At 50.4% G+C, this 27367-nt stretch overlaps 1 long non-coding RNA gene across 1 annotated transcript in view; it reads right to left on the reverse strand.

The window, feature by feature from the left end:
- Positions 1-27367, reverse strand: part of LOC310832972 — a 31705-nt gene that overhangs the window by 2590 nt on the left and 1748 nt on the right. The window contains exon 2 of the long non-coding RNA XR_014558493.1: positions 18486-18605. This is a non-coding gene — a long non-coding RNA (uncharacterized lncRNA). The remainder of the gene's footprint in view (positions 1-18485; positions 18606-27367) is intronic.

Below are 27367 nucleotides of genomic sequence, written 5' to 3' on the forward strand. Positions count from 1 at the left end.
GTGTAGCTTGCTGCGATCAGCACAGCGTCCCCTGTTGGATATCTGCCTGTCATGCAGCTGGCAAAGGCAGAAGAGAGCCTGCTTCTGTCTTTGCAACGAGGCTGGGAGCTGCCAGCTGCCTGCCCCCGAGGTGAAGGAGGCCAGTTTTTGTGGGGCTCCGTGGCATTCGGGGCACGTCCTTCCCGACCCAGCGGGCAAGGCAAAGCCAAGCCAAGCCAAGCCATGCCAACCCCCCAGATCCTGAACACCCCCCACCTCGCCCCGGCTGCTACCTTCGTCACTCGCTGAGCAGCGTCAGCAAGCGTCGCTGCTGCTCCGGCAACGGGCGCGCTAGCAGGGGCAGGTGCTGCCACCCGGTGGCCACAGGAAGGTACTGCAGGGCCAGCGCGGGCGTGACGCAAACACGCGGCAATTATCACGCCAGCAGCACCAAGGCTGGCCGGGCACACTCAGCCCTCCAGAGGGTTGGCAAAGAGGCCTTTTCCTTATCGGGGGCGCCAGCAGGATCTCTGCTGCACCCACAGAGGATGGCCCTTTGGGAATGGGTAGGATGGTTTTATTACGGAGGGGGGGGAATTGGGGGGGGGGGGTTATCCAGCCAACACATCAGAAGCGTTGGCCTCCTGAGCTCGTGTGAATTTGACAACATCCATTTCCAGAGCAGAGGCGCTCGTTCCGCCGCACGGCGTCACATGCAAACACCACCACTGATTTCAATACATTCCCCTCCATTGGACAACCTGCCCTGGGCAAGGAGACCCCGTCCCCAAACAGAGAAATTCACCAAAGAAATAGCCCAATAGTTGGTTTCATTTAGTTCCAAAGGGTAATAAAAATTGTGGTCCAAGAATGGAGGGGAGGGGACCTGACTCATGGAAGGAATGGAACTGGGACGCCCACGCACACCTTGGATATGTAGATATTTTCATTAACTCGCGTGAAGTGTGGACTTGAACCACGCATGATGGACAGGGGCATGTCTGGATCTCAAGGCTTCTGCCTGGCGCCACAGCTTTTCCCGTGACATACCGGTGATATTTTGATGCTGCTGTGTTAAATGTATCATGGGGAAATGTGGGAACTCTTGCGGGAATTTTTCGAGGATAGTAAGGGAGGATATATTGATTAAATATTATCCTTCCTCACTCACGCTAGTGAGCTAGTAGCAGAGCACATTCCCTTGCACATTACAGGAAGCGAGTGGATGGATTCATGAGAATCGTTTGCTTTAAGCAATCCAGTCTGGCTTGTCCAGATTGGATTGTTCCTGGTAAATCCCCTTTAGTTCCCTCTTAAAAACAATAATGATACAATAGTCTTCTTTTAAAAGTAATGGTAAGGTTTACTCGCATTCAGTTCACAGTATGAAGGCAGGCTTTAGCTCTGGGGTCAGCAACCTTTTTCAGCCGTGGGCTGGTCCACCGTCCCTCAGACCATGTGGGGGGCTGGACTATATTTGGAGGGGGGAATGAACGAATTCCTGTGCCCCACATATAACCCAGAGATGCATTTTAAATAAAAGGACACTTTCTACTCATGTAAAAACATGCTGATTCCCAGACCATCCAGGGGCTGGATTTAGAAGGCGATTGGGCCAGATCTGCCCCCCGGGCCTTAGGTTGCCTACCCCTGCTTTAGCTTGTAGTTACAGTTACAGAGAAAACTGTGGGTTCATCCTCTGTGAGGGATGAGCGCATGTGCTGCTGGCTGAGAGCCAGCAGACAGCAAAAGGCAAAATGGAGAGAAGGGATCAAGAGAGAGAGAGACTGGCCCCTTTGTAGGGTCTGCCAACGTCACGCCCATCTACCTGGTCACACGCAGGGGGAGGCTCCTCCAGGTGTGACAGGAAGTCCTCCTGGCTGGAGCAACATTCCCCTGTGTGTACACTCTGGGCAAAAAGGAAATGTTGTATTTGACTGTTTCCGTGATATTAAATCCCACAACTCTTAACAGCCCATATGCCCTTTGTTCTGGGCTTTTTCTTCCCTGTTTTTGCTTGGGAGTTGGGAACCTTATTGCAACAATAAAATGATCAAGGCTTCCTAGCTGCTGTTTTGCTTTGATTTGCCTGGCTGAGGTCTCTTGCTTGAACCTGATCAATTCTGAACCCGCAGGTCTCTAGACCCTGGCGAAGTTGGGAAACGGTTTAAGTACCGTACCCCAATATTTTGTCCTTATCAACCTTTCTGGGATCCTTTCCAACCTCACAATTCTAGGATTCTTTGCTTCATTGGAGGTTTTTAAACAGAAGTTGGGTGGCCACCTGTCAGGGATCCATTAGCTGCATTTCCTGTATTGCAGGGGTTGAGCTAGACGACCATTGGGGGACCCTTCAAGCTCTACAGTTCTATGATTTTGTGTGCACACAAGGGGACACCCCTTCTCTCCACCACCCGCTTCCTCGCAGCCCTTGTCCCTCCTGGCTGTTTCCCACCCATCATAAGCCGCCCATCAGCCATACCTTGGCCAGAGCCTCCCTCTCCTGCTCCAGTTCTCCTTTGCCCAGTGAGATGGGCCTCTCTCTCCCTGGAGAAACTGGAGGGGTCTGGCATTACGGCAGGGAACGTCCCGTCCCCCCTTCCTTCCTCCCTCCCAGACCCAAAGGAGACTTTCTTTACGGTTCCCCCACTTTCCTCAAATCCAGAGCCAGTTGCAAAAGGATTAAGTCACAATTATGGGGAGGGAGGAGAGCAGGATGAGGCCTGAAGGTGCGAATGGGCTGAGAGGAGGGACCCCTCAGATGAAGAGGCTGGGAGTGGGGGCGAGGGCTCTCTGGATTCTCGAGCAGGGGGGATAGGAAGGCTTCTTACCACACCACACCCTCCGAAGCCCGTGTGGGGATGTTGCCAGGGAGCTTGGCCAACGGGCCCGAGAGAAAGAGAGAGAGAAACCAGGGCAGGGGAGCTGGGCCTTGGCCCCCATCTCCCCAGGAAGGGCTTCCTTCGGCCCGGGTCCTCTGGCCTGGCACGGGGGAGCCAGGAGGAGGATTAACAGTTCCCTGCGCCTCCAGCGTGGCGTCGCGCTGAGAGTGGTTTGGAGCGGGCAGCCAAGGCGCTGCTTAATCGAAGCCAGGTGTGGGGGGCTTTTTTGAGGGGGGGAGGCTCGGAAATGGGGGCTTGTATCCTGTCCAAGTCAGGCCGGTCCTGGGCCCACCGCTGAGCATGCGCCAAAGCCGCAGCTGCTGCTGCTGGAGGAGGAAGGAGAGAGGCGCTGGCTCCCCGCATCTGGCCTGCCTGCGTCGCCTCCTCGCGCGGTGATTAATGGCGGGGAAGGGAGGGGGCACCCAGACCCCCCCCCCCGCCGCGCCAATGAGTTCACCAGAGCCTCGCTTCAATGTGCGGAACTCGTTGAGGGGAAAGGCGCCCTCTCCGCGCGCGCGCCACCCCGAAATGCGCCTCGCGTTGCCCGCGCGCAGCCAGCAAGGGGCCACGAAGCCAGTTTCTCGCCCTTCCTCCCCGGTTCCCGCTTGGGCACGGCGTGGAGAGCCACCCGGAGAGCCCTGTAGAAGCAGGATCAGGCCAGAGGGGCCCGTCTAGTCCAGCCTCCTGTCCTTGCCAAGTGCCCCCGAGATAAAGTGCCTTTGGAGGTTCCATAAGAACATAAGCAGAGCCTGGGGGTGTGTGTGCTGGAATCGGGCAAAAAGTGGCCCCTCTAGTCTTGTATCCTGCATCCAACCAGATGCCCCAAACGGGAAACCCACAAGCCAGACATGGAGGCAACAGCGCTCTCCCAGCTTGCAGTTTGGAGGTAGGCTGCCCCTGTGCCTGGAGGTTCTGTTGTGTTACAGGAAAGTCCGAGGGCTCTCTCTTGGACAAATGAAGACACCGACCAGAGCAATTCAGAGCAAAACAGCAGCCAGTAGGCTCGGTCTTTATTTAAGAAAAGACTGTCGCGACAGGACTCCCACCGCCCACGAAGTGAAGCAAGATGGAAGCCCCGAACAAAGGAAGACCCTAACTTTTATTAGTTGCTAATCCCCAAAGCTACACCCCCCAGAATTACATCATATTTACATCATGATTACATTAAAGTTAGGAGGAGTCGAGGAGGGGCTTCACAGGTAATCTGAGTGCCCTGACACCTGGCCGGGGTCTCCTCTCCCCTCCCCACATGAGTCATTTTAAAGACAAAAGAGAAGGGCGAAGTTTCCTGCCCCCTGAGGGGAATCCGGTCAGAGTCCTTTGTGAAAGTCCGTGCGGAATACACTAAAAGATGCAAGTTATTGTGTCACAGATAGCCTTCTGTCTGAGCCCATCACGATGGTAATCAAGGTTATCACGTCCGCCGCAGAGTACGTGACCGCTCGGTCGAAGGATTATGGTTGCCATGTGTCAGGTTACCCCCCTTTGATAGTCCTTGTAATATGTAGTCAAATAAAAGTGGTCCGATGAAAATCAGATGTACGGCTGATTTTTGGTGAATTTATAAAGAGTATGGTCCTTGAAGTTCAAAGTACTTTCACTTTTCGGAAGCAACTTGCTACATTTTGATTAGATCAGTCACGGTCAATTGAACTCGGAAACATTGTATTGAGAGCTGTCAAAAGGGGAGGGAACAGACGCTTGCGGCTTGCAGTACCAGCGTGGTCGCCGCAAGGGGCGCTGTTTGATAATGGTGATTGGCTGAGGCTGCCGCTGTTTGACCTAAAGTTCAGGCGCCCGGTCTACTCACAGTAAAAATAGAGCGAAGCGGAGCGCTATGGCGAAAGACTGTCGGTCGAGCGCTTCCTTATCTACGGAAGGCTTTTAAGAGATGACCCTCTAAAAGGGCATCTCTAGGGTCAGGGAGGGGGATGCGTGTATGTGTGTGGTGCTTGTGCAGTACACGTGTAAATGAGGGGGGGGGTGTGATTTCCGGCGACAGTTCCCCCCTTCGGAGATAAGATTGCGAAGGTAGGAAAACCGCGCAATCCTTCTCTCCGTATAATCAATAAAAGTCTGACATGTCATACCTAGAATCCAGATTTTGGAAGTTCTTCAGGGGTCCCATTTCGATGGGAGTCGCCTGGGTTCCTGGTACTGGCAGTCTGTGGGCAGTAGCTGATAGTGGGCGAAGAGTCGGAAGGCAAGAGCCGCAGGTCTGACAGCACATCGGGAAGCAGTGGATTGCGCAGCAGAAGACAGCAATGCAGATGGTCACAGTGATGAGGATCAGGAGTCCGTTCCCTAGGAGTTGTTTTATCCAACCTGACCCAGGCAGCCAGCTCCACAGCTGAGTATCCGACAGTCCTTCATGTTGGATGTCTTTAAGCTCATCCGTTAGTTTATGGATGTTGTTAAGGTGTCCAGTGATATTAAGGGTTTGATCGGACACGTGTGTGCAGCACTCGGTTCCGACGAGGGCACAAACGCCTCCGGTCGAGGCAAGAACGTAGTCCAAAGCAAGGCGGTTCTGTATCGCGGTCTGCCTGACTTCCGTCAATTCTGTCAGGATAGATTGAGTAGCCGCATTGGACTCTTCCATGAAAGTTAGTAGGATGTCCGTTAATTTAAGGATATCGACGTGATTGGAGCCGGCTCCATACGCAGGAAAGAGAGCCCGGCCATAAGTTTCACTATTGGCTGCTACGTCGGAGAGTTGCGATAAGTCCTTTGCCCTCTTATTGCGTTTTCTCCCGGGGGGTAGGTTTTGTGTGACCCGGACCCCAGGTAGGATGAGGCCAAGGTAACAAGTGCCGCGGGAGTGGGGACTGGCCCATACATAGCCGCGGTGGCCACAAACCCAGAACAGCCCTTGTAAACACGAGTCTATGCGGCCAGTGAGGAAAGCACGGAAGAAACATTGGGAGACCGGGGAAGGGCTCCAGGGGTCAGGTAAGTTCATTACGCGTTTCCATGCAGACGTTAAACTGGGGTGGATAGAGGGGTTGTTCTGGTGCCATAGGGTAATCCTTCCGTTTAAAGTAATGTCAATGGTGTACTTACAAGTACTATCACCGATAACTTTGTCATTCCCGCTGAACTTCCGGCAAAGGTCACCTGTTGTGGGCCCAGTTAGATAGATGTATTGGTAAGTCAAGTTCACGGCAGTCAGGTTCCAGGATTGTACGTCAGCGGAGAGATGTTGTTGCAGGGTGAGGGGTACTCCAAGAAATGGTATGCCACTGTGGAGGTGTGCAGGAGCATTGGCACAAATCCAACACTCATTGGTTGTCGTCTGTTTAGCTATTTGAGAGATCAGTTTCACATAGGTGTTGGAATGCCAAGTGGACAAAAAGTCATTATTGTTGGGGTTTTCAGATATTGACAGTTCCCCCCTTTGTCGAGGTGCGGTACCGGCGGGGTGGAGGGGGTCTTGGCGGAGTAGGTATGTGAGGTTTGTGGTGAGACCCCCACATCTTTGGGGTCCAGTAGTGTCCCATTCTGCTGGAGGTGTAACGGAGTGATGCCAGCCTTCAAGGTACGCTTTCCCGTCCCAACCGGAAGCGAATCCGATGTCCCAGACGCAGCAGTACCTTCGGAGGCAAACTCCTTGGAGGATGGTTTGGCGTGGGGTGGTATCCACTCTTTGACAGTAAAACCCATGAATTAGGCGGTCTGTGGGGTGATTCCGGTCAGTATAAACTGATTCAGTACCCCCGTTGTCTAGAAGTGTCCAGTTCAGAGTTTGTTTGGGTGTACCATCAGAAAAGAGTACGTAAGAACCATTGAGGCAGCGGGCTCGGTTCCAAGGGCCATCTCTGGTGAGGATGAGTTTGCCCAGTGGCATGTAAGAGGGGGAGCGAATAAAAAGTTCCCAAGTTTGGTGAGCAGCGAGGGTCGGTAATATGGCATGTCGAAGGAGAACGCGGGTTTCGGGTAGGCAGAACTCAAAATCCCCCAGGCGGTCCGGTGTCCCTCTTTTCACCATGTCAACAATTCCGAAGTCCAGATATTTGTATTCCATTTGTAATCCTGGGCAGGAGCCGTGTGTGGTTATGGGGTGTTGGGAGAGAGTAGAAGTAAGAGAAAGGACGAGCAGAGTGGGTATGGTATTTGCCATTGCGAATAGAGGGTGTCGTTAGGCTGTGGAGCTGTCAAACGGAGCTGTCAGACTGTAGAGCTGTCAAATGCGGAGCTGTCAAACGGAGCTGTCAAACTGCAGAGCTGTCAAATGCGGAGCTGTCAAATCGAGCTGTCAAACTGTAGAGCTGTCAAATGCGGAGCTGTAAAACGGAGCTGTCAAACTGCAGAGCTGTCAAATGCGGAGCTGTCAAATCGAGCTGTCAAACTGTAGAGCTGTCAAACGCGGACGTCTGTTCTACGGAGTTTGAGTCGAATAGGGGGTCGGTTGTTCTGGTCGGCTGATGTGATTAGTTCGGAGGTCCAATGGGCTGATGTGTCAGGTCCGGTCTGTTGGGCCCGGTTCGTACCCCGATCTGGTCCGGTCTGTTGGGCTCGATTCGTGTCCCGATCTGGTCCGGTCTGTTGGGCTCGATTCGTGCCCCGATCTGGTCCGGTCTGTTGGGCTCGATTCGTGCCCCGATCTGGTCCGGTCTGTTGGTCCTCCTCGGTGCCGGTGTCGTCGTCTGTTGGGCGCGCTGGTGTGTCGTAGGGCGAGTCGTCTGCTGTGGGTTCGGGTGGTGATGCGGGTTTGCAGCGGGTGTGGTGCAACCAGGCTGTTTTTTCTGCTACCTTAACAGAAGTTGGAGTGGTTAAAAGTACCTGGTAGGGGCCCTCCCAATTGGGCTGCAAGGGTACCTTATGGTAAGTCTTCACTAGTATCCAATCCCCTGGTTGATACGAGTGAATGTTTTCATCAAGGGGAATATTTTGGCTGGAGGCAGCGTATCGGTGTAAAAGAGTGAGTTGTTTCTGGAGTTGTATTACATAGCTAGTTAACTCTGTCTCTCCAACCTCTAGTTCTGATGTTGGAAATTGGGTATTATATACTGGGGATGGTCTTCCGAATAGTAATTCATAGGGAGATAATTTGAGGTTTCCACGAGGGCATGCTCTTAAATTGTGGAGTACTAGTGGAATGGCATTAACCCATTTGATACCAGAGTCCTTACAAAGTTTTCCTAGCTGAGATTTAAGCTGTTGGTTCATTCTTTCTACTTGCCCGGAGGAGGGCGGATGGTATGGAGTATGTAGCTTCCATTTAATTCCGAGGGCGTTTGCAACCTGTTGGATTATTTCTGATGTGAAGTGGGAACCCCTGTCGCTGTCTATGTGTCGGGGAACTCCGAAGCGGGGTATGATTTCTTGTAATAGGATCTTTGCAACAATGTGGGCAGTAGCTCTACGAGTAGGGAAGCACTCTACCCACCCAGTCAACTGGTCGATAATTACGAGAGCATGTTTGTTGCCGAGACAAGGGGGTAAGTCTATGAAATCTACTTGAAGACTTTCAAATGGGACAAAAGCCCATGGTCTTGCCCCTGGTGGGCATCTGGCAGTATGTTTCGGATTAAAGCTCTGGCAAGTATGGCAATTCTTTACGGCAGTTTTAGCGGCTAGAGCAAGCCCTGGGGCGTACCAACAGCGTTGTATGGTGTCTATAAGTTTGTCTCTGCCCCAGTGGGTACGTTGGTGCAGGATTCTCAAGTGTTTGGGTACCCATAGTCTGGGCATTATGAGTCTTTTATCCGGGAAATACCAAACGTCATTTTCCAAGTGGGCTCCTTGTTCTATCCATCCTTTAATCTCCTCTGGGGTCGCAGTTTTGTACATTTCTGTGAAATCCACGTCTGATAAGACTTGTGGTCCTTGGAACTCATTATCTGTCGGGGGGGGCTGGAGGGCTGCCTCCTGGGCTGCGCTGTCAGCCCGTTGGTTCCCTCTAGAGACTGGGTCCCTGCCTTTCGTATGTGCTTTGCAATGTACCACTGCAATAGCTGCCGGAAGGTGTATTGAGTTCATGAGGCGCTGTACTAGGGAGGCGTGTGCAATTTGCGTTCCTGCTGTAGTTAAAAAACCTCTCTGTAACCAGATTTGCCCGGTAGCATGCACCAACCCGAAACAATATTTCGAATCGGTGTAGATAGTGATCCTTCGTCCTGCTCCTAATTCACAAGCTCTGATCAGGGCGATAAGTTCTGCCGCTTGTGCACTATATTTTGCATTGATCGGTCGAGCCTCCAGGGTCTCACTATCGGTGACTATGGCATATCCACTTTTCCGTACCCCTCCTATAACCTTGGAGCTCCCGTCAGTATACATGATGAGATCTGGTTCAGGTAAAGGGAGGTAATCAAGATCCTCTCGTGGTTTCTCTACATGGCGGACTATTTGAGAGCAGTCGTGATGTGGGGTGCCATCGTCAGGGAGGGGCAGAAGGGTTGCGGGGTTGAGCGAATTTACTCTTTTTATGGTGACGTTTGAAGGACTGAGAAGGATGGCCTCGTATCTGTTTAATCGTTGTATCGTAAAACGTTGGCATCCTTGTAGGCTAAGGAGAGTAGCAACAGCATGGGGGACGTTGACAGTTAGGTCGTGTCCCAGGACAGTTTCTTGTGCCTTCTCTAGGAGCAGGGCTGCGGCTGCCACGGCTCTAAGGCATCCTACATTTCCTAGTACAGTGGTGTCTAGTTGAAGGCTGTAATAAGCGACAGGCCTATTCTTCCCTTGGAAGGGTTGTGTTAGGACGCCTGAAGCTACTCCCTTATTCTCATGCACAAATAGAGAAAAAGGTAGTCTATAATCTGGGAGTCCGAGTGCAGGGGAGGACCGCAGTTCTTTCTTAATAGATTCGAAGGCTTCAAGTGCCTCTGCTGACCACTGCAGCTGGTCTGGGGCATTGTCGTGTGTCATTGCTGTAAGGGGGCGGGTGAATTCCCCGTAGCGCGGAATCCATGCTCGGCAGAATCCACTCATTCCGATGAAACCCCGGAGTTGCCTTTTAGTTTTTGGTAGGGGTAATTTGGTTATTGCCTCAATTCTGTCTGTGGTCAGCGCACGGGTGCCCTCTCCTAGCATGTGGCCAAGATATTTCACCTCTTTCTTACAATATTGTATCTTTTTCGGGGATACCTTGTGTCCCTTCTGTGCTAGTAAGTTTAGGAGAGTTATAGTGTCCTTTTTGCAGGATTCTAGATCCTTACCACAGAGTAAAATGTCATCAACATAGAGTCTCAGGGCTGAGCCTCCTGGCAGAGTCACGTCTGATAGATCTTGGTGTAATATAGATGAGAAGATTGCTGGAGACTCTACATATCCTTGGGGCAGTCGAGTCCAGGTTAACTGCCCTGTTTGCCAGGTGAAAGCAAAGAGGAATTGGCTTTCTGGGTCTACGGGGATGCTGAAGAAGGCAGAACATAGATCTATGACAGAGTAGACCACAGTTCCTTCTGGGATGGTGCTTAGGAGGTGGTGTGGGTTGGCGACTACTGCGTGTCGGGGTATAACAAAAGAATTGACGAGCCTGAGATCCTGGACGAGGCGCCATTTGACAGGATTTGTATTGGGCTTTTTGACGGGAAGTAGAGGGGTGTTGCAGGGAGAGGCGCATGGGACTAAAACTCCCATCCTCAGGAATTCATCGATCATCGGGGCCAATCCGTCTATTGCGTCTGGAGGAAGGGGGTATTGCTTAGTACATGGGAAGGGTAGATCCTTTCTGTAGTTAATCTTGACTGGCACCGCGGACTTTAAGAGTCCAACAGAGGTTGATTCGGTTCCCCATAGGGAGGGGGAGACACCTTCTAACAATTCGGGCGGAAGATCAATTGTGGTGGTATGGGCTTCCTGTAGGACTCCTTGGAAATTGAAGATGGATTCATTTGGCATATGTAAGAAAATGCCTTCTTGGCCACATTGTATGGTGGCGTTTAATTTACAGAGCAGATCCCTCCCCAAGAGATTGACGGGGCTAGATGTCAATAAGAAGGTATGTTTAACAGATAGCGGTCCGACAGAAACTTTTGCAGGTCTGGAGAGAGGGCAGTTCCGAGGGATTCCATCCAGTCCCATTACGGTTCTGGTTTCTTCCCCGGGGGTTAAATGGCTATTGGTGAGGGTGGAGTAGGTGGCACCCGTGTCCAAAAGGCAATCGTAGGACTGTCCGTCGATTTGCATTGTGCAGATTGGGTCGGAAGAGGATAGTTGTAGAACGGGACAAAGAAAAGAGAAAGAGGCGGGATCTGCATCTAATTGTCAATGTTCTTGGTATTCCTCCATCACCATTTCATGAGTTGGGTTCGTGGGACGGTTACCGTGTTTGAAGGGATTTGTGACGTCGTGAGGTGGGTTCCGAGGCCGTGGCTGTGAGGGTGCTGAGTAGGGTTGTGTTTGCGCTTGGGGTCGGTTTGGTTCGTGTGGAGAGGAAGGTTCCCTAGGTCTGGGATAGGTGGTTTCCCTGTACTCTGACCTGTATGGCTTCGGATTTCTAAACTCTGCCCTCCTGGCTCCTATCAGAAGAGGACAGTATCTTTTTATGTGCCCTACTTCATCACAGTGGAAGCAGACACGGTCGTCAGGTAAATCTGATTTTCCTAGCTTAAATTTCTCTTTGGGTGTAGGGATCCCGGCTGCATAGGCTAACACCCGGGGAGAGTCGGATTTTAGATCCTTCTTCTTCCGTTCATCTCTTGAGTTGAATACAGACTTCGCGATGGAAAGGATTTCGTTTATAGTTTTTCCATCATACCCAAGATGAGAGTTTAATGCCTTTCGGATGTCGGCATTGGCCTGATCCTTGAAGAATCCTTTGACTATTACCTCATGCTGTGGGCTTTCTGGGTCTATTCCACCCCAGGTCTTAATAGCAGAAACTAGTCTTGAGTAATAGTCGGAAGGATGTTCATCAGGTCCTTGAAGGACGGCTTGGACTTTGGTCCAATTTACGGTTCGCTGTCCCGCAGCTTTAATACCATCTAGGATGGCCTTCTTAAAAATTTTTAGACCCCATATGCCGTTGTCTGTGTTATAGTCCCAGTCAGGATCATTGATTAACGTCTGAGCGGTCAGTGGGGACATCGAGGCGGGACGATTTGGTTGGTAATCTTCTCGGGTTAAAGCTTCCCCCGCCTTTGCTAGTATTTCTCTCTTTTCTGCCTCATTGAATAGGGCCCCAAGCAACATATGCACATCTGCCCAGGTGGGGTTGTGAGTGGAGAAAATGGTGGCCACCTGGCGGTGGCATTTGTCAGGGTCGTCACGTAGGGAGGGCATCTTGTCGGACCAATTCATTAAGTCCGAAGTAAGGAAGGGTTGATGAGTAAATACCATGCGGGGTGGGTCTCCTACTCTGGCCGGGGGTATAGGTAATGCTCGCAGAGGGAAGGCACCTTCTATTTCTCCGTTTTGCAAATTATCCCTGTTTCTAGTTCTACTGGAGACGGGTCCCTCTCTTCCTTCGTTTAGAAATTGCCCATTGAGTAAGGGTCCAAGATCCAAGCTTACTTGGTCTCCTTCTAGGTTTGATGTGCTTGAAGAAGGGTGGGGCGGCGATGTATTGGATGTACTTTGGGAAAGGGCAGCAGCGGTGGCGGGCTGGTTTGCTACACCTTCTCTCAGTCCTGCGCCTCCCCCGCTAGTTCCTGTTCTGTCCCCTGCCCCGGGTCCTGGCGGTCGGGGGGCTCGTGGTTCCGGGTAGTAGAAAGGAACAAGGGTCCTATCCAACTGCTCCTCCTGGGCTCTAATCTCATCATATGGGGGAGGTCCGGTTGGTTTTAGAACAGGCATTTGATGGGCAACTTGAGCTTGCAGCCGTTGAAACACTACACGGGCTTCTATGAAAATGTTTAAATAGTATAGTTGTTGGGGCCTCTCGTCAGCTAGATAGGATTTAAGAGCTTGTATCTTTACGAGATTAAAAGAGCCGTGGGGTGGCCACCTGGAGGTTGGTTCTAGGTGGTGGGTAAAAGCGACCCAGAAGATGTTGCAAAGGTCCTTTAGCTTGGACTTTGAGAGTCCCTTCCTTCCCCTCAATCCTTTCCAGTTTTGGAGGACGAATTGAAGAGGGGTATCAGAGTCCTCCCTGGAGTGGAAAGGCTCCACGGAAGCCTTGTCACTGGGAGGAGTCAGGTCTGAATGCTTGGTAGCCTGAGCTCCCATCTCTCCTTCTTATTTATCTATTTCTGTTAACAGAGTTCGTTAAAGACAGTGGGGTTGAACACACACACACACAAGGAGGACGGACAATGGGGGAAAAGAAAGAGAAAACGGAAGAGAAGATTCCTTCAGTAACCAAAGTATCCTGAACCAACACAAATTTCTCTCATTCATAAATCACGAACTAATCCCTGAAGATCTCAAACTTGAACGGAAAACCTAAACCACGGGTCTCTCTGCCCGGAAAACCTAAACCACGGGTCTCTCTGCCCGGAAAACCTAAACCACGGGTCTCTCTGCCCGGAAAACCTAAACCACGGGTCTCTCTGCCCGGAAAACCTAAACCACGGGTCTCTCTGCCCGGAAAACCTAAACCACGGGTCTCTCTGCCCGGAAAACCTAAACCACGGGTCTCTCTGCCCGGAAACCTGAACCACAGTACTGTTTACAAGACTAATCCTAGTGTGGGGCCCCAATTGTGAACCTCCCCTCTACCCTCCACAACAGCCTCCTGCCTAGCCTTTGGATTAAGTTCGGATTCCTTACTGAACGCCTGCGCAGTGCAGTGCCAGATCAGGACCCGAGAAAACAAAGTTTTGAAAGGAAGCAAATGACCTTGCGTTCTCACGTACACGGGTCATCCCTAACAAAGGTCGCCGTGCAGGAGGGGCGGCTTCATTTGCATAAATAGGGACAGTAAGAAAGGGTTTGTACGGACGCCTCTAGACGACTCCGAGAGAGGACGTCAGGGAAACAATAAGTACCACGTTTTTTCCCGGCCACGCTCCGAGGGGAAAAACGGGGGAGAAAAGGATAGAGAGATTCGTAGGGGACGCCTCTGGCCGACTCCGAAAGAGGGCATCAGAAAACAATAAGCACCACGTTTTCCCTGGCCACACTCCGAAAGGGAAAACGGAGAGAGAAAGAGAAAGAGAGATTCAAGATTTAGGTGTGATGTTGGAAATAAAGAGAAAGATTTGGCTGTTGTGGAGATGTTACCTTCCACCCTCCTCCCAATGTATCTTATTCAGAACCATACTCACGTCCGTTGATGTCCCTCGTAGATCCCGGGATCCTTTTCCTTGGCCGGCTTTACCTCGCCTTTGCTCTCTCTGGTTGGGCTTCTGGTGACGGTTGATTACCGCCCACAAAGAGGATGCAGGGAGAGGAAAAAGGATCCCCGGGCAAATGTTGCCCAGTGGCGCCCGATCCCCTCTATCTCCCCTCTCACCTTTGCAGGAGAACCAAGTGTCCCTGAGCACGGTCGCCAAAACTGTTACAGGAAAGTCCGAGGGCTCTCTCTTGGACAAATGAAGACACCGACCAGAGCAATTCAGAGCAAAACAGCAGCCAGTAGGCTCGGTCTTTATTTAAGAAAAGACTGTCGCGACAGGACTCCCACCGCCCACGAAGTGAAGCAAGATGGAAGCCCCGAACAAAGGAAGACCCTAACTTTTATTAGTTGCTAATCCCCAAAGCTACACCCCCCAGAATTACATCATATTTACATCATGATTACATTAAAGTTAGGAGGAGTCGAGGAGGGGCTTCACAGGTAATCTGAGTGCCCTGACACCTGGCCGGGGTCTCCTCTCCCCTCCCCACATGAGTCATTTTAAAGACAAAAGAGAAGGGCGAAGTTTCCTGCCCCCTGAGGGGAATCCGGTCAGAGTCCTTTGTGAAAGTCCGTGCGGAATACACTAAAAGATGCAAGTTATTGTGTCACAGATAGCCTTCTGTCTGAGCCCATCACGATGGTAATCAAGGTTATCACGTCCGCCGCAGAGTACGTGACCGCTCGGTCGAAGGATTATGGTTGCCATGTGTCAGGTTACCCCCCTTTGATAGTCCTTGTAATATGTAGTCAAATAAAAGTGGTCCGATGAAAATCAGATGTACGGCTGATTTTTGGTGAATTTATAAAGAGTATGGTCCTTGAAGTTCAAAGTACTTTCACTTTTCGGAAGCAACTTGCTACATTTTGATTAGATCAGTCACGGTCAATTGAACTCGGAAACATTGTATTGAGAGCTGTCAAAAGGGGAGGGAACAGACGCTTGCGGCTTGCAGTACCAGCGTGGTCGCCGCAAGGGGCGCTGTTTGATAATGGTGATTGGCTGAGGCTGCCGCTGTTTGACCTAAAGTTCAGGCGCCCGGTCTACTCACAGTAAAAATAGAGCGAAGCGGAGCGCTATGGCGAAAGACTGTCGGTCGAGCGCTTCCTTATCTACGGAAGGCTTTTAAGAGATGACCCTCTAAAAGGGCATCTCTAGGGTCAGGGAGGGGGATGCGTGTATGTGTGTGGTGCTTGTGCAGTACACGTGTAAATGAGGGGGGGGGTGTGATTTCCGGCGACAGTTGGTTAATGGCCTTCGCAAAGGGGGCCCATCGTGGCCAGCCAGACGCCCCAAAGGGACCTGAGCAACTCTCAATTGTTTGTTCCCCGTTGCCTGGTATACAGAGGTAGACTGCCTTTGGGCGTGGAGGTTCTGCTATCACAGCAGGCCTCCGATTGGAGGTTCTCTTTTACAATCCTGAAGGCCCCCTGAGTCCAAATTCCTGTTCTCTCAGTGGCCCCATTGGGGCAAGAAAGGAGGCCTGCAAGCAGGACCTGAGTGTGCCAGCTCTCCCCGGCCCAGTTGGACTGGCATGCAGATACATTCACTGCCTCCGCCAGGGCAGGGAGAACAGAGCCATAGCAGTTACAAGCCACTGACAGCCTTACCTTCCAGTGTGAATTTTCATAATTCTTTATAAGAGCATTGGAAGAGCCTGGCTGCAGCTGGATCAGGCCAGTGGGGGCCCATTCAACCCACCTGAGGGATGTGGCCCTCCAGACCTCCCTTATCTGGCCCTTGGGAATCTCCCCAGGGTGGCGAGAGGGGTGTGTATGTGTAGAAAGCAACCTATCCTGGGAAGGCAAAATTTGCATGTGTTGCCCCACCCACTTTTGCTTCTGGCCCCACCCACCACTGGCATGCGGCCCCCAGCTGCTGCCACAGAGGAGAATGTGGCCCTCAGCTGGAAAAGGTTAAAGCAGCACACCTTGACCTCAGATCTCAGAAAGGTTTCCCAACTGAGAACAGGATGTTGGCCTAGAGGGGCCATTGGCTTGATCCAGCAGGGCTATCCATATGGATGTCTACTGTGATAGCAGAACCTCCATGGCCAGGAGCAGTCTACCTCTGTATACCTGATGATGGGGAACAACAATTAGATGGGTGGTGTTGTGCTCAGGGGCTGCTTGGGGGGCTTCCCAGTGGGGCATCAGGTTGGCTCCTGTGAGAACAGGATGCTGGACTAGTTGGGGCCCCCGCCCAGGCCTGATCCTGCAGGCTTTTCCTGCAAAACACCACCTGTTGATTATTGCCAATCAGGCTGCCGATGAAATCAGACTTGATGTTTTCCTGCCTAGCTGATTTCACAAACCTTACTTTGTGCTTGTTAGGAGTGGGGTGTGTGTGTGTGTGTGCGTGTGTGTGTGAGAGAGAGAGAGAGAGAGAGAGAGAGAGAGAGAGAGAGAGAGAGTGGGGGTCTTTGCCCCACACCTTGTGGCAATGTTCTCTCCCCCCTCCCCCTGTCCCTTTCCTCTCCAGGAGGGGGCAACCTCAGATGTCAGTCAACGCAAGGCCTCAGGGACTCAGCGGCTTGTCTTCAGGTTGCCTGGAGGTGGGGAGGGGGCTGCCTGTGTGATTTATACATAACAGACCAATAAATTACCTGGATGAGGCCTGGGGGACCCATTCCTCACACCAGCCGTGCAGAGTCTGATGCCAGAACCTCTCCAAAAAAAGAAAGAGAGAAAAGGAATTGTTTCCAACAATTAGCTGAAGATGAGGCAAAGACGAGAGAAGAGAGTTAATTCTGGGGGGGGGGGTGGTAGGGGGGTCTCAGTACCCCCCACCCAACCCCACACTCCTTCTTACTTAGGTTTGTGCCTTTGGGGGTCTCTGATGGTGCCCCTTTTGTAAGTTTGGTCAGGAAGGAAATGCAGTACGAGGGGAGCCTTTCTTGGCAATGCACGGTATTTATTCATTTTGTTCTGAAATTCATTTATTTATAAGTTCAATGGGACACAGATACTTCTTTGTCTCACCATTTGCTCCTCAGAACAATCCTACAAAGTAGGTTAGAAGAGTAAGAATTGTTGGAAGGGGGTCCTCCAGGGGCCATCTAGTCTGACCCCCTGCGTTGCAAGAATCACAGCCAAAGGATCCCTGGCAGGTGGCCACCCAGCCTCTGTTTAGAGACCTCCAGGAAGCAGAGCCCACCCACTTCCAAGCGAGTTTGTCCCACTGACTGTCAGAATGTTCTTCCCGATGTTGAGTTGGGCCAGGATGAGAGATGGCAACTGGCCCAAGGTCACCCCAGCGAGCCTCTTGGCTGAACAGGGACTTGAACCCAGGGCCTCCCAGGTTCTAGGCTGGCACTCTGACTGCTACACTGCCACTGCCTCTTTGCCTGGCATCTTGACTCAGAAGTATGAGTCAAGTTTTGTGTCTGTGATGCTGCCTCGCCAAGTCCTGGGCCGTTTTGTCCTGCTGGCTCAAGCAGCTGCTTCTTTGTTTTTGAAAATGTGGGAATGGAACCAGGGAACTTCTGGATGCAGGACCAGACTCCTTGCTTAACCAACCCAGTACTGTCGGCTCTGACCGGCAGCGGCTCTCCAAGCTCTCAGGGCAGAGATGTCTGCCTTTTGCAGCACCTGTTGCTCCTTGAGCCTTTATAACTGGAGACACCACTGGGGATTGGACCCAGGATCTTTTGTCTGCAAAGAGGGTCCATGCAATGCAATGCAGGAACAGGGCCTTGTGTGTGGTGGCACCTCCTCCTTGCAATATTAGACATCTCTGTTGCCATTTTGCTGCCTCCTGAAGGTCTCCATCTGCACTGGAACAAATTTCAGACTGTTTTCATACGTGATATTTTTTGGTAAAATGGTTTGTATCATTTTCTATATATGGAATCATTACGGAAGTGGTTTTAATTGGATCTAAACACTTGTTTTACATTTGTGCCTTTTTTCTGTTTTACAGTTGCATGCTTTATTGTTGTCGCCCATCCCTGGGACCTTGGGGGTAAAGGCGAGAAATCTAATAAAAGTAAATTAAGAGCAGCTGCTCCACTGCTGAGATATGGCTCAGACCCCAACAGCATCTTCAGGTAGGGCTGCGAACATCCCCTGCCTTAAATCCTGGAGAGCCATTGCTGCCGATCACTGTAGGCAATACTGAATTAGGTGGACCAGTGGTCTGAGTCAGTATAAGGCAGCTTCCTCATAGAATCAAAGGAATGCAGAGTTGGAAGGGATACCCAAAGGTCATCCAGCCCAACCCGCCGCAATTGCAGGAATCACAGCTAAAGCATCCAAGACTCTGCTTAAAAACCTCCAAGGAAGGACTTGGGAGGGAGTCCGTTCCACTGTCAAACAGCTCTTACTGCCAGAAAGTTTTTCCTATGTTTCTATTGAACTCAGCCCTTCATTAGGAACCATAAAGAGTGGAAGCCTACCTTATTCTGAAGGAAAGGAGTGTTGCCTAGTGGTAGGAGGTCTCAAGTTCAGTTCCTGGCAGCATCCCCAAGTGGTGTGGGATGTAACATAAGCCGTCAAGTACAACACTTCCTGTTTGCCTAGAGTGGACACAGAGAGGGGGATATTGATCCAGCCAGTTGAACCTCCTGTTCCACCTGGTCTGGAGCATCCTCTCCCTTCATGTGACCAGGTAGGTGGGCGTGACTTCTTATTACTTTTAAAAGAAGCTTGTTTTGTCTTTATTCTTTTTAGGAGGAACATGTATATTGGGGAATGCACTCTGCCGTTGACTCACAAGTGTGAGTTAGGAAGGATACTATTGAATCAATATATCCTCTTCTAGTATCTACAACATTCCCACAGGCAGGACTGGGAATGTTCCCTTCCTGAATTTCTAGAGAGCCACTCAGGGGCAGTACTGAGTTACAGGGACACAAGGACCTGATTCGTATAGACCAGCTATTCTGATTTAAACCCCTCCTTTATTTGGAATTGCGACTCGCTTCCTATGCTCCAGACGAAACCAGCCCTTCATTAAGAACCAGGAGGACTGGAATCTAACTACGGAAAGGGACGTTGCTCAGAGGCCTCAGTCTCAACCCCTGGACTCTCCCGAGTGCAGCTTTTCTGAAACTCTGGAGACTTGAACTCTGGATAGCGCAGCTTCCTCTGATCAGCCGCCCTGGTTCCCAGCCATGCATACAGAACCAACAGTGAGATCATCGGATGCCTTCAAAGCTGGGCTCTGCCTCCTGCCAAATAATGTTCCTCCTCTCTGCATATTTGGCAAACTCCTCGCTTTGCACCCATTGCTGAGCATGGGGGGGGGAGTGGGGGGAGCATCCCATAATCTCTGGTTCGGAAAAGGACTTTGCCTGCAATCTGTCCTCTCCAGGTGGCCCAAAGGAAATGGAGCATCATTTGGAAAAACCTCTTCCTCCATCTCCTTCGATCATCCCAGAGAGATTATCACAAAAGGCAGTCGTAGCCAGAGAGGAAGAGGGCCAGGTCCACGATTCAGTCTCTGGCAGGTAAGGTTGGTCCATTCAGTCCAGCATCCTATTCTCACAGCTGCCAACCAGGTGCCCACATGGGAAACCCCACCTGCAAGCAGGATTTGAGCGCAAGAACAGCACTCTCCCCTCCTGTGGTTCCCATAACTAGTACTCAGAAGCGTGGCTGCCTCTATCCAGATCAGTGGCCATCACTGCTTCCTGTGGCAGGGAGTTCCACAGTTTAACTCTAAAACTGCCCTGAATCTTCCAACATCCCATTTCATTGGATGACCCTGCTGAGTTTTAGTATTACATTGAGAAGTCTATGCACTTTCTCTACGCTCTGCAAAGTTTTATATTTCAACTAAACATCCGGAAGAACTTTCTACCAGTAAGAGCTGTTTGACAGTGGAACAGGCTCTCACAAGAGATGGTGAACTCTCCTTCCTTGTGGGTTTTTAAGCAGAGGTTGGACGGCCATCTTTCCTGAATGCTTTATCTGAGATTCCTGCATTTCAGAGGGTCAGACTAGATGAGCCTTGGGTCCCTTCCAGTTCTACAGTTCTCGGATTCTAGGATTCAACAGGTACAAATATTATCACATTTATTATTATTAACATAAAATTAAGACCACACATTCATTTCATACCCTGTGTAAAGGTTTTCAGCCAGTTTGCCCCTTGCTGGGGGGCCCAGAAAAAAAATTCACTGGGACTCAAGTCCACCCTTGTTGGCCTGGGAGGGCCTTCCTTTTAATGAAGGGGGCATTGGGTCAGAACAAAAAGTTGTTGAAGATCTCTCCATTGCAACAAGATGAAGAGGAGGAGGGTGGCGGTCCTCCTTGCGGAAGGCTCAGTGAGAAAGGGAAATGCAAGAATCTGAGATCTGTCCTGGAAACTTCACCGGCATCAGAGCCCTGCTGGGTCAGGCCAAAAGGCCCCTGAGGCAAACTTCCTGTTTCTCACCAGACGCCACAACAGGAAGTCCAGCAAGCAGGACAGGCAAGGCCTCCTCACGTCACCCGTCCCTAGAAAGTGCAAAGCCCGCTTTCAAAGCCATCATGTGGCAGTGAATTCCATAAGTTGGCTATGCAATGGGGAAAGGAAGACAAGAAAAAAAAAACCCTACCATTGTTTCACAACAACATTATAGCACTGGCTGACTGTCAGGCAAATAAATTCGGCCACCATCTGTTGGGCAGTCTGCTGAAGATGCAGTCTCTCTAATGGGGTCTCTTTAACAGAGGCCAGATTTGCCCCAAATTGAGGAGGAGGGCTATTAGTCCAGAAGTGGGGGGGGCTGCCTTCCCTTCTAGGTCCCCTCCCAGGGGCCCATATGTCAGTGGTGGGCGGGATGACAAAGGCACATTTCACTCTTTAAAAAATGCATTTTCATGTTTTACTTTAAATAATCTCGACAACGCATCAACAATTAACATAATACACAAATAAGGGGTGTCACAACTGGAACATAAGTACATAAACAGGTTTGAGGTTGTCTGTTGGTTTTTTGCAATCAGAAGGTGCCAGTGTCTTGCTCTGCTTCCCTTTGGACCATATTAGAGAGGGGGGCAGCCCAGGACCTCCAGACACACTGGCCAGGCTTGTGCCTTGAGGAGGTCACTGCGCTGCTGCTAATCCAGCAGTTTGACACTCCGTTGTCTCTTGAGACAGATGGATGTCATCAAGGTGCATAAATGTTATAGAATGATAATTAAAAATCAAATAAGTGTCCCAGAGCAAATTTTACCTCTGTGCAGCAGGCAGGTTTCTACCCACGCTCACCCACCCACCTGTTTCTCTCCATCCTCCTTCCAGAGAAGAAAAGGGTCAGAGTCCAAGGAGGGGAGTGGCCTGGGGAGGGTTCCGAGGGCCGGAGAGAGAGGCCTCTGGAGGGCCGCATTTGGGCTCTGCCCTGGAGGCTCCCTGGCTCAGTGGGTGGGCGCCAAGCACGGGCATAGGCAGGGGGCGGGTCGCCCCGGGTGCCATCATGGAGGGGGGGTGACAAATTATCAAGGAACAATTACTGCCCTACTAGGGCAGTTCATAAAAACTTTTTTAAAAAAGCCTGCTCCAAAGGTCTTCTCTTACTACACTAGGGATTACATAGCTATATATGAAATTTCATGCATATCAGTTAATATCTTGACCCTCCTCCACAAAAATAGCTGCTTACTTGGCCGTTTTCCTATATCGTGAAGGCTGAAATTTCAATTCAGTGGAGCACTTACTGTTCCCATCCCTAACCCTGCAGAAAGCCATCTAATTAGACTTTAATTTGATTTTGACATGTTTTTAGGATTAATTTAATTATTGTTTGATTTTATACCAATGTTATGTATCTGATGTTAGCCGCCCTGAGCCCGACTTCGGCCGGGGAGGGCAGGCAGGATATAAATAAAAGTTGTTTATTATTATTATTCCTTTGTAAGAAAATATGACATAACATAAAACCATTTTTGCAGGCAACAAAATAAATAAATCAATGTGGGGGGTGCCAAGAAATTTTCTGCACTGGGCACCACCTGACCTTCCTACGCCTCTGGCACCGAAAAGTGCAGGTCTGGGTCTTCTATATACCAGTTTGCATGCAAATGGGTGGTAGAGCCCTCTAGAAGCAGGGTTTGCAGTTAGCAGAGCACTAGGCACATTTTGCACCTAAAGATTCTCCATTTGTGAGCACCTCAAAGAGTCTGGGTGCCATTTTTTTATTTTTTTATTTTGGACCTGGCTGACACTCAAGGCTTCCTGAAATGTATGTGCTTTGAAGCCTCAAAGTATATGCTAAAGATAGACAATATATTAAGAAATGTAACAATAAAGAGTAGTGTTTTGAAAACTGAAGTATGGTACCAATATTTTTATTGTCAACACCAAATTAAACATGTATTAACAATTTCTGCTAAAATGTGATATTAACAATGTGTTACTTATGTGAATTGCATATTACGGTAATTCATGCTTATCAAAAGTAATAAATAAGAAGTGGCAACTAGACATTCTCTTTTGGCATCCACAACCAGCACCCAGGAGCCATTCGGCTCCTAGTTTTTCTATCCCAGTTCCTAACGCTGCCTGGAGAGGGTTACCTGGGGGGCTGCTAAGAGGCAGGGGGGCTGGAGGTGTTAGTGACTATCAGACTTTGAAAAGTTGGACCGATTTCACCTGCTGTGTTGAATTAATCAAATTAAATAGTTCTCATTGGCTTTTGAATAAACGTTCAATTAATTGTTACTGTTCTGATTTTTACAGCATTCTGGTCTTTCCTCAGTGGGTCTTGCAAACCACTATTCTGAATAATTCTTTTAAGAATGCTGGGGACGAAGAACTTAGGCAACCAAGTGGGTGGGTGGGGAGTGTGGCCCATCACAAAATTTGGGAACCACTGATTCTCAAAGGACATGCAGGCTGCAGTCTCCGAACCAGAGAAGCAGACGTTCTTCTGCTCGAATGCTGCTTGTGGGTTTCATAAAGAGGCACCTAGGTGGCTACTGTGAGGGCAGGATCCTGGACTAGATGGGCCCCCTCTGGCCTGATCCAGCAGCCATGATCTTCTGAGGTTCTTAACTTCTTAAGCAGGGTGCAAACCATGGTGTCAGCCTCACAGCCTTACAGGGACTTCAGGGTCCTTGTGGGCTTGGAGACCTGTTTTTTGTTCTTTGTTTCCCCTTAAGAAGCAGCCCTGCAGGGGTGCGACTCTGCACAGAGGCAGGGGGAGCTTGGACAAGGCTGCGGTCGTGTGTGGCGCAGTGGGAAAGGGGAAACGAAAGCTGTCAGCCTCCACACATTCTTTCTCCCTCGGTCCAGACCCCACTCCGTTTCCACAACAGGAGAAAAAGCCAGCCTGACCTTACCTTGGGCCAAAGCCACCCCCAGCCTCATTTGTGGCCCTTCTGGGCAGGCAACCAACAAGGGCTCATCCAGCCTCGTTCCCGACCAGGAAACTACGAAGGAAGCGTGGGGAGGTTTAGGATGGATGTGTGTCAGGAAGGATTCAGCAGGACAAGGGTCATGGGCTGGGGGTTTTTCAGACTGAGGGCCACACTGCCTCGCTGGCAGCAGTGGGTGGGGCCAGAGGGAAAAGAGGGCGGAGCCACAGGTGTGATTTGTAGTTTTGTATACAAAAACAGAGGTCCTGCACGTAAAACTCTCCATCTTCAATTCAGGCAAGTGAGCAAGAAGCAGAATCAGAACTGTAGACTTGGGAGGGACCCCCAAAGGCCATCCAAACCCTGCAAGGCAGGGCCAATCAGAGGCTAGGGAAAGAGGGTGTGGCCTGGGGCAAGTCCCAAGGGCTTGATGGGAAGCCCTTGGGGGCCGAATTTCTCCTCTGGGTCTGAGGTTTGCTCTCCCTCCTAGATAAAAGTTTTATAAACATATGTATATTTTCTCTCCTTATATTTGAACTTTGGGATTGTGTGGCTGACAGGGGATTTTAAATGGATCTGAGGAACTCCCTGCTTATACAGTGCAGAATAACACAACCATGTGATGGTCTTAGGTGCCTCTGAAAGGGGGATTAGGCACATTTGTGGTGGAGAGTTCTGTCAAGGACTATTAGACGGCACGGCTAAATCTGGCTGATGAGAGTTGCAGTCCCAGAGGGCAGCAGCTTGAAGAAAGCTCCCATATAGGAAGATAGGAGGGTCAACGTTTCCCTCATACCTTGGCATTTTAAGGTGCAAGCTTCTGAGTCACACAGGACCCTATTTCTCTCTTTTGAGGACTCATCCTGAAGCAAGAGTCCTGTGTGACTCCAAAGCTTGCATCTGGCAATTTTATGTCTTTATTCCTTTATATACAGCTTGGTTGTCAACAACCTCGAAGTGGTTTACGTTTAGGTATTCTGGGGACATTTCCGCCTGCCAAGATGAAGCCAAGTGACCTGAGCTATTATGGGTTGCAGGGAGCCCATTTTGAAACGGGTAGAGCCTCTTCCTTAAACTGAGGCAGCAGTCAACAATGGGCATTTGAAAAGACAGCAAAATGAGAGTAGGGAAGGCAAGCTACGGTTCATAAAGAACCATCTGTATTTTTGCTTGTCTGCAGAAGTCGGCAAGCCGGAGCCACCACTGGGGAGGCCACGCTCCTTTTCTGGGGTCATGGGATGGGATGAAGATGTTGGGACTTTCCCTTCTGTCCCCAAGAGACAGGCAGGTGCCCAGACCTAAGTCTCCAAGTTCCTCTTGGCCTCTCCTGCTATTGTAGACCTGCCCCTGTCTGCCTGATGGTGGCTTAGACCAGCAGCATTTCTCAGAAAGGACAGTAGCACCTTGGGGGGTGGGGGGCAGTGAGATTGTGTGTGTGTGTGTGTGTGTGTGTGTGTGCGCGCGCGCGCGCTAAGAGGCAAGGGGGGCACCGGAGATGACAATCAGACTTTGAAATGCTGCTGTCACTGTATCAGGCTCATCCATTTTGTAGCATTGATTAAACAAAATTTAATTGGATTTTGACTAAACGTGCAATTGATTGTTACTGTTTTGCATTTCATTATGTCAGTCTGGACACACCGTTTCTCCGGACGCACCTCTGAAAGCCTACCGAAGGCATCAGAGATCCCCGAATTAAAATAAGCCGGACCCCCACTAAAAGTGGGTGGGGGCGCCCAGGAGGATAGTGAATCGGGTTTAGCAGTTTTTAATAACAGAAGCAGGGCCACGAGGAGTGATCCCCAACTCAGCTCTAGCCACTGCAATCATTAGACCTAAGTTATGCGTGCCAGGTAATACGTCTACTCTGAGTAGGACTAGCCCCGCCTGCAGACTCCGTTTCTGTTCCTTCCTGCCTCCTTTCGTTGTGGGTACGTGACTGCTGCTTTTGCTTTCGAGCAGCTGTCACACACCTCAGACTTTCATATTTGCTAAGCTTCTTATTTGCGAATCTTCCGGGCGGGGGACAGGCGGGGGAAGGGGAGCGGAGCCCTTTCAAAGCGGGATAAAAGCGAACTTCGTCTCCCCTCGTGCCGGGGCGGGGCGCGGCAGCTCCCCTAGGGCAGACAAGTTACCTCGCTTTCCGGGTTTTTTCTCATTTCTCTCCCCCCCCCCCACCGCGAGATGGGAAGGGGTCCGTGGGCCGGGTGGTGTGGCCCCTGGGCGCCTTTCGGCAAAGGGAGCGGGCGCCAGAGCAAGGGGTTCGATCCCACGGAAATAATCAATTAATATTATTCATTGGAAACATTCTGAAGTCGCGAAGAGGTAGCATAAAAATAAATAAATAAAACAAATACGACCTAGATTCCTGTTGGTGTTATTAATAGCAACAGCAACGGTTATTACAATAACTAAATTAAATTCGCATTTAATAAAATAGTAATAATAGCAATAATAATTATAAACTGGAGTGTGGGGATTTTCACATGCTATTCCTGAAATGCAATTGTTATTCTCGCTCAAAAACCGGGAGAAATCCACGGTAATGACCTCGAAATTCGCCTCGCAAAGCGGCAAGCACGCCAGACTTTTAAAGCCCCGGAGGAGATGAAGGCTGGGCGTGCGCCCTTGGGGGGGGAGGGGAGAGGAATATTTTCAAAAGTTGAGTGGGGGGAATCTCCTAAACAGCGATGGAAAGGAGAGCCGTCCGCCTGGGCTTGCGACGCAAGAGAGGCGAAAATGAAACCAGCCTCCGGCGCGCATCCCCGGGGCGGCGGGCCTGCGATCTCCAAACGCCTAAAAAAGGGCCTCTTCTCCCTCTCCAAAGTTGGGCGCGCCTGGGTGGCTTCCAGCAGAATCCATCGATCCTTCCCCAAAATCCCCTTTCGGGCGTTTTTGTTGCGGTTGTAAATTCAGTTGCGTTGTGTTGTTTTAAGTTGAGAAGTTTTTGTTATTAATTCGTTAACGCGTTTCTTGTCGTTTTCAAGCCTTTGAAAAGGCGGAGAAAAACCGTCTCGCTCCTCCAGCCAAGGAAGCAAAGGATCCCATTCGGTTTAAATCCTTTTTTGGAAGAAGAGGCGCAATAAAAAAATATATTGCCTTATATTCCTCGGGTCCATTTTTGCTCCTTAATAGAAATCGCTGGCGGCTAAGCTTAACCCTCGATTTAACCCGGGGGAAGCAGAGCCGGAGAATCTCTTTCGATCCAGCGTTTTATAAATCTTTGAAATAAATGAAAGAAGCAAGTAGTTTCACCCGTCCAACCGTCGACGAGGGGGGGGGGTTTCGCCTGCAGGGAATATTAGTAGAGCTCCCCTCTCCCAAAAAAATCCCAGTCTCCAAGTCCTAACCCGTGTTCAGAGAGTGGAGGGATGTGGTATTTAGAGCGCTGCTCATGCGGGTTTTTATGCCGTGGTCGTCTGAACACGGACTCCTGTATAATATGTTTATTCCTCGCCGGCCTAGAGAAATGCACTGAGGTTTCGAAGGCGCGGGGAATAAAACACGGATCTTACCATCTCTCTCTCTCTTACATGCACGCTTCTGGGTCTCGTGTGGACGATGCCTCCCCCTGTTCTCCCGGTTCAAAATCATATCGCGCCTGAACTCCGTTGTTAAACCGCTTTGGGATGTGACCCCTCTCTACTCGAAAAGCGGTCTAAATCCCACTCCCCCGCCCCCCAAATAATGAAGAAATGGGAGAAATGCCCTTCAAGGCCCAGAAATGGATTTCACATAATTTGTGAAGTGGGTCTGATGGCCTTGAGAGGGTCAGAAGGGACTAAAATGGAAGACATAGAGGAGCGGGAAGCAGGGAGAGGGAAGGAGGACCCCGTCGATAAGATTCTGAATTACTTTATTGTAACTTGTCCAAGAGAATTCATTTTGTTTATTTACTTATTGCATTTCAATCCCACCTTTTTTCTCCAAGGAGCTCTACGTGGTTCTCTCCCCCCCCCCATTTAATCCACCCAACAACCCTGCCAGGTAGGCGAGG

This window comes from Podarcis gaigeae (genome assembly GCF_964106915.1).
Source record: "Podarcis gaigeae genome assembly, chromosome: 15".
Lineage (NCBI taxonomy): Eukaryota > Metazoa > Chordata > Lepidosauria > Squamata > Lacertidae > Podarcis > Podarcis gaigeae.